Consider the following 9,910-nt stretch of genomic DNA (forward strand, 5'->3'; position numbering starts at 1 on the left):
CAATCTCTACGCCTCACTTTTTAAACATATACAGATCTTGATAAGATGTCCGTCTGGGCATCTAAAGTTCTTCGCTCGGTGCTTTGTTGAACTTACGAATATTGCTATACCTTATTTCATATATCTGTTTATCCATCCATATGACTTTACAGAATCTAGGTAGGTCATAGTATACCATAACTCTTACATCGATTTGTCATTACTGAGGTCTGCTACCAAACCCCAGGTTACTCTCGTTGCTTATCCTATATGTATAAATCTCAGTCCTTTAATGTTTCTTCATTACTGGTCATCTTAAGAATGATGGTCTAATCTCATCTCATACTTTGTAACTTTTATCCATCCGTTGTTGATTCACCTTAATACCGATAACCTGACCTTTTATGTAACACTACCGCTAGGGCTACGTCTCATCGGGGAACATCTGAAATGATTAGACTCATCCACCTTGGGTGATGCCATGCTTTCATAACCGTATTTCATAGCATCCCAATGTGATTCACCTTACGTGGGTATTTTAATCCTGTATAATTCATGAAATCCTTTTTGTTCTTTTTTTTCTTCAAAGCACTACTCAATCGAAGGCCCAAATATCTTCCTTTATCTATCACAATTAGACACTCATTCTACAACCGGGGCAGCATTCCATCTCTTCAAAATGGTACTAGTCTTAGACTCCTTTGAGTCCATTCAGGCTATACCGAGCTTTCTATAACTTAGAGAAACCATCAGCTCTTCTTGTTCTCATGGGCTTAATCCCGAGGACTTATCCATTCTCGTCGCCTTCTCACTCACCTTTTCTTATCCTTACTCATGTCTTCCTAAAACCTTGTCGGTCTACCATACTTTAGCTTGCGACTTACACATATCCATTTATACTACTCGCTACCTTCCTTCAGCTTGCTTGCACCATAGATTTCCTTATCTTATTCTGGAACATCAAGCGAAACATTACATCATCTCAAACTCTTCTTTACTCTTTTAACTTGACCTCTCGATACCTAGAAACCATAGGCTGGAAAATATGCCACTAATGACACTGCTATCCTTCCTGGATACTGAATCCCAACGCTTCTAGCCCTTTATCTGAAGTATAGATTATTCACAACCTTCTGCCCCTAAGTATCTCGTGCGTTGTTCACCTTTACCTTACTTGCTTTAAAGTCTCGCGTCACATCTTCTATCTCTTTCATGACCTCCCTTCCACATAGGTATATTTCACCTCCACAACTTCTAGCTCTATTATAATACCTGCACCTCAGGTGCATACACAATCCGGTGGGAGCTTCATACTGACTTCTTATGAGGCTGGTACTTTTCTAACTGGCTTTATCATAGAGCCGTTACAAAATATAGTTGTTGTACTATCTTTCTTGTACCTCTGATATTAAGAGTGATTCTGCAATGTTCTCAATCGCGATTTCTAAAATTTTATGGGTCCAATACTCAGACTCCTGTTTTACTTCGTCGATGTAACTCTTTAGTTTCCTCCACCTTCTGATTAGCCTTTATGTAGGCTCAAGCTATCTCCCGATCTGCGGCTCATGGTATTAGTTATTACTTTAGCCTTCCATGGGTACTATGGAATATCCATGATACAATCTTTTAACAATTTAATCCTTTGTCTATGACCTGGACTCAATTCTTTCTTTTATCTTATACCGGAGTCTTCTACGGTTGTATGAATGTCAATATATATGTTGTATGGATAATACTCCGAAATCTTAAGTGCATTCATAACTTAAGTAACTCTGGATCATTAATCGAATAATTCTTTTTGTTCCTTCTCAACTTTCTTTAAATGTAAGGAATTACTTTTCCTGGTGGTGTGTATATAACGCCGTAACCTTATCCCATATCCCATATACATATAATATACATATTGTAGATACCCAATTTTTTCCTATATATTTTCAATATGCATAATACTTTCAAAATAGCATATGTATGCATATATAAGTGTGTCCAAATATTTTATCATTTTTCCTTATTTTTTTAAAGATTTTAAACCAATTTATTCCCCTATTTTATTCATAAAAAAACCCAATAATATTTCCAATATTGTCATTTTTGGTAATTCATTTATTGGATTCTCATATTTATACTAAAATATTTCTAAGATATTTTTTGCATATTTTTAAAAATTTATTTAGTATTTTTAAAGCTAAATTGCACATAATTGCAATATAGCCTCTTTTACGTTAATTGCGTTTATATCTATAAAAAATCGAGTCCAGTATTTTTAATTTGATAGTTATGTACTATAAATCATTTTAGCACCTTTAATTTACTTACAAAAATTATTTTATTATTTTTTATAAATCAAAATAGGAAAATTGGCTATTTAAATGTTAGCCCCATTTTATTTCGATTATAGCCCAAATTGAACCCCAATTTGAATCCCAAATACCCTGACCCAATTCCCATTCAAACCGACCCATAACCCATTTAAATGACCCACCGGGACTCCCATTTAATCCCAGCCACTAATCGTTTAGATCAACGGCTCCCATTAATCATTTCCTAATTAAACCCAAAGACCCCCCAAACCCTTTTCATTCTTCATAAGCCGCCGCCTCTGAAACCCCTCCTCTCCCAAATTCTCTCTACAACCCCATCAAACTCTAGCCGCCGCCACCCTAATCCGCCCTAATTCATAGCCTTTCAAGGTCATCGGGGACCTGTATCATCCTCTCATGGCTTCTACGTGTTCGTTTCTGTGGTCTCATGACCAGATCCTGAAGGGGTTTTTTCCAGTCTTTGCTCGATGACTGTTCTCCGGTCGTCTCTGACCTTTCTCCGGCCAGCCATAGCTATTCGAGTCAGACTTTTGACTCTCCTGCTTAGATCGATGGTTTTCAAGGCCTTTCTCATCATTTGGGGTTCTTCTAAAACCCTAATCTCTAAGGTTCTTTTGATTTCTTTCAGATCTGCTTTAGATCTATGTTTGCTTTGAACTTCTAAGCATTTTCCTCGAAGTTTCTTTTAAAACTCTGCTTTCAAAACTCTTTATCTTTTCCGATTAGGGTTTTCTTGTTAAGTTATTTCGAAACTTTTCTCTGATTTTCTGGACATATTTTGCTATGTTTGCTTATATCGTTCTTCTACCTGGGTTTGCATGTTAAAAGCCCTAATTTCTTTTGACTGTTTATTAGACGAATGCTTGTTTGTTTGAGTTTTGTCTGATTCGCCTATTTATCCTCTTTTAAAACTCTACTATTTTTGAAAACCCTATGGCTTTGGGTCTGAGACCGTTCGTTTAAGTACATGACTCGATTTGAAGTTCTTTATTTCGAAATCTCTTATTCCTTTGTGTGATTCTTCTGATTCTGGATTTCTATCTTCTCTAAAACTCGATTATGCTCGAAACCCTAAATTTTCAAAGGGGATTTTCTTCACCTGCTATTGTGAGATCTTCGCATGCTTTGATATTCTATGTTTCTTCACTACTAATTCAATGTGACCTGACCTACATGACTAACATGCTTCGAATGTTTGCTGTCTGCTAACTTTGTGCTATTATTTCATGCTGTTTCTTTTTGCCAATAGTTTGGTCTCGCATGTCTAGTGTTTGTGCACTCTATTTATGTGCTGAGTTTCCTTCTTTGATTGACCTTCAATTTTGTGACTGATTTCAAACTTTTCCTTTGTGAAATTCTGATTTCACTCGCCTGTTAAGGTTAATTGATTTCTTTTCCTGTCTCGCCTTACTGAATTCTTTCCAAAATTAGTGTATTTCTGTACATAGACTCGATTGCTTACTTAATGTTCTACTACTTCTTTTATGGCAACTATCAGCCTGCTTACAAATTGACTTCTTTCCTTATTTTGAACCTGTCACTGCCCGTTAAGCAAGCGATCCCTTAATTAAAGGCAATCACTTGTATAATTGATTCTGAATTGTGATTGTTTCCATGTTTGTAGCTTATTACTTCTCTTTTACTCATTTTTCAGAAAGCTATAAATATCCTATACTTCTTTCTTTCAAAACACGAACACAAGGCATAAAACGCTTGAGTTCAGACAAACACTCCACTAAATCTCTTTCTTTTCTCTGTTACTACTTGTATTGCTGCCTTACCTAGCTGGCTGAAAGCCAAGGCTAGGCTGTGGAAAACTTGCTTATTTTTTCTCTGCTTCTGCATTTTACTGGTATGTTCTAATTAAGCTTCTGCACCAACAACAACATGCTTATTTACTGTCTCTCGCATCCTTGTTTGTCTGATGTTTGTATTTAACCCAGTACCATTATTAAGTATGCTGTAATTTCCCCTCTTTCTGTTAATGTATCATGACTTGTGGATCCTAAACCCCTACCCCAATGTGTTTAATACTTGTGGTTGGTTTGGGGCATGACAGCATTGGACATTGCTGTGCATGACCCAAACCTGATCCCCTAGGATCATAACCTCCATGTTTCCTCTAGATGTTGTGTATTCTCATTGGTTTACAGGCATGTCAGCACTTCCCATTGTTGTGCATGCCCAAAGCTAACCCATGCCTAAGTACATGGACTCCTTGTAATGGATTCCCAACCCCTAACCCCTTTGTATGGAGTCATTAACTCTGTGACAACTGTCTGGCCGGGAACCACACTAGTGGATCCTGAGGGGTGCCTAACACCTTCCCCTTAGGATAATTTTAACCCCTTACCTATCTCTGGTTATTCAAACAAAACTTAGAGTTGAACCCTATTGGTGTCCTAATGCACCTTAAATCATTAGGTGACGACTCTTCAAATGCAACACCGAGTTCCCAAAAGGAACGAGTTATCCCATACCAAATGTCATAAACCCGATTTCGCAGGGAAAAGGGGGCGCGACAGCATGGCGACTCCGCTGGGGATATTTAGGCTTTTACCATTTTAGATTGTTATTGTGAATTTGTACCCTCCCTTATGTGCAATTACTTGTTTAATTCCTTTAAGCATTCAATTTCCTTTTCAATTGCAAAACTGACTTGTCTTCTTTGTTTCTTTCCTTTACTACTGCTTTAAATTATGAAACTGTTGTATTTACTGCTTTCTTAACGTGCAAATACGTGACAACATGCTTTAAATTAGTGCATAATCATGCTCAACATCATATTCCACTCATGCCAAACAAATCCCATAGCAACTCTTATAATGAGTGATTGCGCTCTTCCCATATTATCACCCTCTAAATCCGGAAAAGGCATATTTGCGGTAAAACCAGTCGATCAACAGTGTAGCCAACGGTTCCGTGTCTTTCCCCCTAGAGTTGTCCGCTCAAGGGTACTAGTCTAAAACCCCATAGAAACCTTACTCTTTTTAAACTATGCATGCATCATGGTCAAACCTAACCGAGTCAGTTATGTTGTCCGCATAATGACTCTTTAAGATAGCCTTGTCCAAAGTCCACTGGGTTTCCCTAAACCCAAACGGACACTACCACGTCTTTGCATTTGTTTGGAGAACTAAATGCTTCGTGCTAATTATTGGTATTAAATAGCCGAGTCCGGTGGGGGTAAGGGCCTAACCTTATTTGTCTTGCAGAAATATGAGGCACGAAGTCCTTAGATTCGGCATGGTCACCAACATCCACTCGAAAATGCTAAGCTGGTGGAAAGATCTTCACTCTAGTGATCAAACTCTTGTCCGGAAATATTTGGGAGACCTACCTTCTCTCCTGGAAATACAACCCAACAACAAGATCATAGAAGCTGCTACTTTGTTCTGGGATTGTGAGAGGGCTGTATTCCGCTTCGGAGACATTGAAATGACACCCTTGCTAGAGGAGATAGGAGGATTGGCCGGTATAGTGTGGGAAACTCTGGGTTTGTTGATGCTTGAGAACCACAAGGGCAGGGGCTTCCTCAAAATGATGGGTCTGAAGAAGAATCCAGAACTGACATGCCTAAAAGAATCCTATATCCCCTTTGACTATTTGTATGAGAGGTACGGTCACAGCAAATCCTACCGTACCTATCCTGACGAGTTTGCCATCACATAATTAGGGCATATTCACCGAAGGGTCTTTGTATTCATGTTTTGTTTCCTAGGGTTGATCGTGATTCCAATGAAGAAAGCAAGAATCCACACCAGACTGGCTATGGTAACTAAGACCTTAATGGAAGGAATTCGCAGGCAACCATTCAGCATTGTGCCCATGATCATTACAGCAATATACCGAACCCTAGAGAAGTGTCAACAGGGGGCCAAACACTTCGAAGGCTGCAATTTGCTACTTCAACTTTGGCTCATGGAGCATCTCCAAAAGGGTGAATACCGACAAGAGATTCAGTGAAGGGACTGGGATGATCATATCGCTTTCCATCATCCGAAGCGAATGAATTACATGCCCAATATGTTCGCCCAACCGGAGAATGCTAGAGAATGGGTCGACCTCTTCGAGAATCTGACTGAGGACCAAGTACAATGGTTATTCGAGTGGTTTCCGACCGAGGAGTTCATCGCCCGATCCAGAGATGCACCTTTCCTGATATTGATCGATCTGAGAGGAACATACCCTTACGTCCCTCTCCGGGTTATGAGGCAAGCTGGTAGGAAGCAGGTTGTACCCAGGGTCAACAAGATGAGTCACTTCCGGGCTGACTTCCAGGATGATGATAGCCCTTACAAGTGCCAAGCTTAGCATATGTGGCACTGCAAGATCGTCATGGGCAGGGATAACATCGAGCCAGCTAGATACCATGCTGGTTGTGCTCCCTACTATTCAGGCTGGTTGGAGGATAATCATGATGGTCTGGGCCAGCCTGGGTTTGTTCGAGGTCACAGGATCATAGATGAAAAGGTTGAGGCACAGGTCAAATACAACCAACTGCGCAAGAGGATCGGGGAGTGCGAAAGCGAGCACCGTGAGATACAAGAAGCCAATCAGAAGTTAATTGAGGAGTGGAAGGACATGGCTGTCAGCACCAACAAGCGACTGGGATACTTGGAGCAAGGCATAGTGGAGTCGGAAAGAAAGTTTCTCAAAAGGGTCGAAGACTGTCAGAATGCTGAAGGAAATGAAGGCGGATATCTAGCCAGGGCTTACCTATTGCTGGGACTTCGCGAGCTGGGGAAGCTGTTAGACGGAGCCAAGGATGCCTAATCTGGGGAAGGTCCTTCAGGGACCAAGTAGATAGGAGTTTATCCTTTCGCTTTATAAAATGTAATAAGGCCAATGGTCATTAGTGACTTTTATTTCCTGTTGTTTAGTGTCGATTGGGGATTTGTCTTATTTTCTATCAATAAAATGAGGCATTTAGCATTCTGATCTCTCCAAATTAATTTGTCGCTAGGCCTACCTCGGGCACAAAGAGGTCCCCAAATTAGGACGCGATTTACATTTTCGCACTATGTGTTTAAATATTGCAACGCCTTTTATAAACCTCACTAACTTGTTACCTTTTTGTTTTTACTTTTTGTTTTATTATTTCCTTCCCCGAAGGTTAGTTCGTGCACTTTGGCAACATCGTCCTATTCCACGAGATCCAGGGGCCCTCCACCCACTCCTCCTCTTAGTCCTGTCAAAAACAAGAACAAAGGGAAGATGGAAGATTTGAACAATGTGAGAAAGGAGAATTCAACTGAATGGGTAGAGGCCACTCATGGTCATGGTACTCAGGTTCCTAAGGAAAGTGCATCCCAACTTGAACAAAAGCTGCTGAAATTCCAAGAAGAACTTGATCAGGTCCGGAATCTGGCAAATCTGTCATTTTCCCTCACCACTCCAGATATCAATTTCCCAAATGCTCAGAACCCTACACCTCCACAAAATGTCCCAAAGCAACAGAACCATCCCACTCCTCACCACCACTGCAACACCTGCCATACATCAAACAACATCTCGTTACTCATCCCAAAACTCCAAAACTCCACAAATGACCACTTCCACACCCACTATAATACCCCCATCTACGTGGAGACTATGCCATACTCCACCCAACCGATCTCAGGAACACCCGAGTCTGATGATAAAGACTTGCTCATCAGGAACCTGGCTGAAGAACTTAAGAAATTGACTAGCCGGATTCAAGGCGTTGAAGGAAGCAAGGGAATTGAGGGGCTGAACTATGAAGATCTTTGCATACAGCCCGATGTCGAACTGCCAGAGGGGTACAAACCTCCGAAGATCGAAATGTTTGATGGTATAGGAGATCCAAGGGTCCATTTGAGAACGTACTGTGACAAGCTGGTTGGAGTAGGGAAAGACGAGAGAATCCGCATGAAGATCTTCATGAGGAGCTTGAAAAGAGATGCTTTGTCTTGGTACATTAGCCAAGATCCGAAGAAGTGGTCGAACTGGGTAGGCACGGCGACCGACTTTATGGACAGGTTCAGGTTCAACACGAAGAATGTGCCGGATGTGTTCTATATTCAGAATCTAAAGAAGAAGCCCACAGAAACATTTCGCGAGTATGCTACTCGCTGGAGGTCCGAAGCTGCTAAGGCCAGACCTGCATTAGAGGAGGAACAAATTAACAAATTCTTTGTCCGGGCTCAAGACCCACAGTATTATGAAAGGCTGATGATGATTGAGAGCCACAAATTTTCTGACATTATCAAGCTGGGTGAAAGGATCGAAAAGGGCATCAAAAGCGGTATGGTTACAAACTTCGAGGCCTTGCAAGCTACAAATAAGGCCTTACAGTTCGGGGGTGTGTCCAAGAAAAGGGACGTAGAAGCCGTAATGGTTGTACAAAGAACCAAATCTCCCATCAAATACCAAACCTACCCAATGCCTCCACTCACATATCAGCCCACACCGAACTACAAAGCACCCTCACCTTCTTACCAAACTCCACCATCCACTTATCAATCACCTCCACCCCCACATATCAGCCTACCTCGCCTAGATATTCCCAACCCGCACAGGTATACCAAGCCTACAATGACCAACCATCTCATTACCAATCACCCCCCACACGCCAAAACTTTCCTAGGCCCCGACCTAACTTTGATCGGAGGCCCCCAAAACAATACACAGCCATTGCCGAACCCATTGATCAGCTATATGAGAGACTCAAAACCATCGGTTATGTCACCCCCATCCCTACTTCAACCCCTGAGAACCCTTCTCAGTGGGTTAACCTAACAAATCATGTGCATACCATTCCGTCATGAAGGGACACACCATCCACGAATGTCGTTCTTTGAAGGACAAGATCCAGGCTTTAATTGACAACAAAATCATTGTGGCAAAGGAACCCGCTCTGAATGTCCACAATAACCCCCTGCCAGACCATAAGGGTGGAGGCGTTCACATGATTGAAATGGAGGATGATTGGGATCCCGAGGGATCCATAGGGTTGATCGCAGAAGGCGATGATTCAAAGAAGCCAGCAGTTACTCTTAACCCCATCATGGTCCAGATTCAACCATCCGAGGTCACTGAGGTAGACGTGTCTATCCCGCTTGAGTTTGAGGCAGCACCATCAGCCAAAGCACCGGCACCTTTTGAGGTTACAGTTTTACCATCCAAAGAACATGTCCCGTTTGAAGTAAAGGTAGCCGCACCAATTCCAGTGGCGATGACCACCATGCCGTCATTCCATACAAAAGCTATCCCTTGGGATTATACGGCCGAGGCTAGGAGGAAAGGGAAAGTCAAGTTTGAAGAGACTATTGCAGCACATGGTATGACAAGGACTAGAAGAATCTATACCCCGGAGCACTTAGCTGAGTCAAGTAAGCAAGCTTCCAACCGACCCCTCATAATTGAAACGGGTCCAGATGATCTTTTGAGAAAGATACAGGCCAAGGAGTATTCAGTCATTGACCAGCTAAACAAAACACAAGCGCAGATATCTATCCTCTCTTTGTTGCAGAACTCCAAGACACACAAAAATGCTCTGTTGAAAGTGCTGAGTGAGGCATACGTGCCGAGTAACATCACTGGCTGAGAAATGGCCAATATGGTGGGACAAGTGTTAGAAAGCCACA

This window comes from Nicotiana attenuata, unplaced genomic scaffold (assembly GCF_001879085.1).
Source record: "Nicotiana attenuata strain UT unplaced genomic scaffold, NIATTr2, whole genome shotgun sequence".
Lineage (NCBI taxonomy): Eukaryota > Viridiplantae > Streptophyta > Magnoliopsida > Solanales > Solanaceae > Nicotiana > Nicotiana attenuata.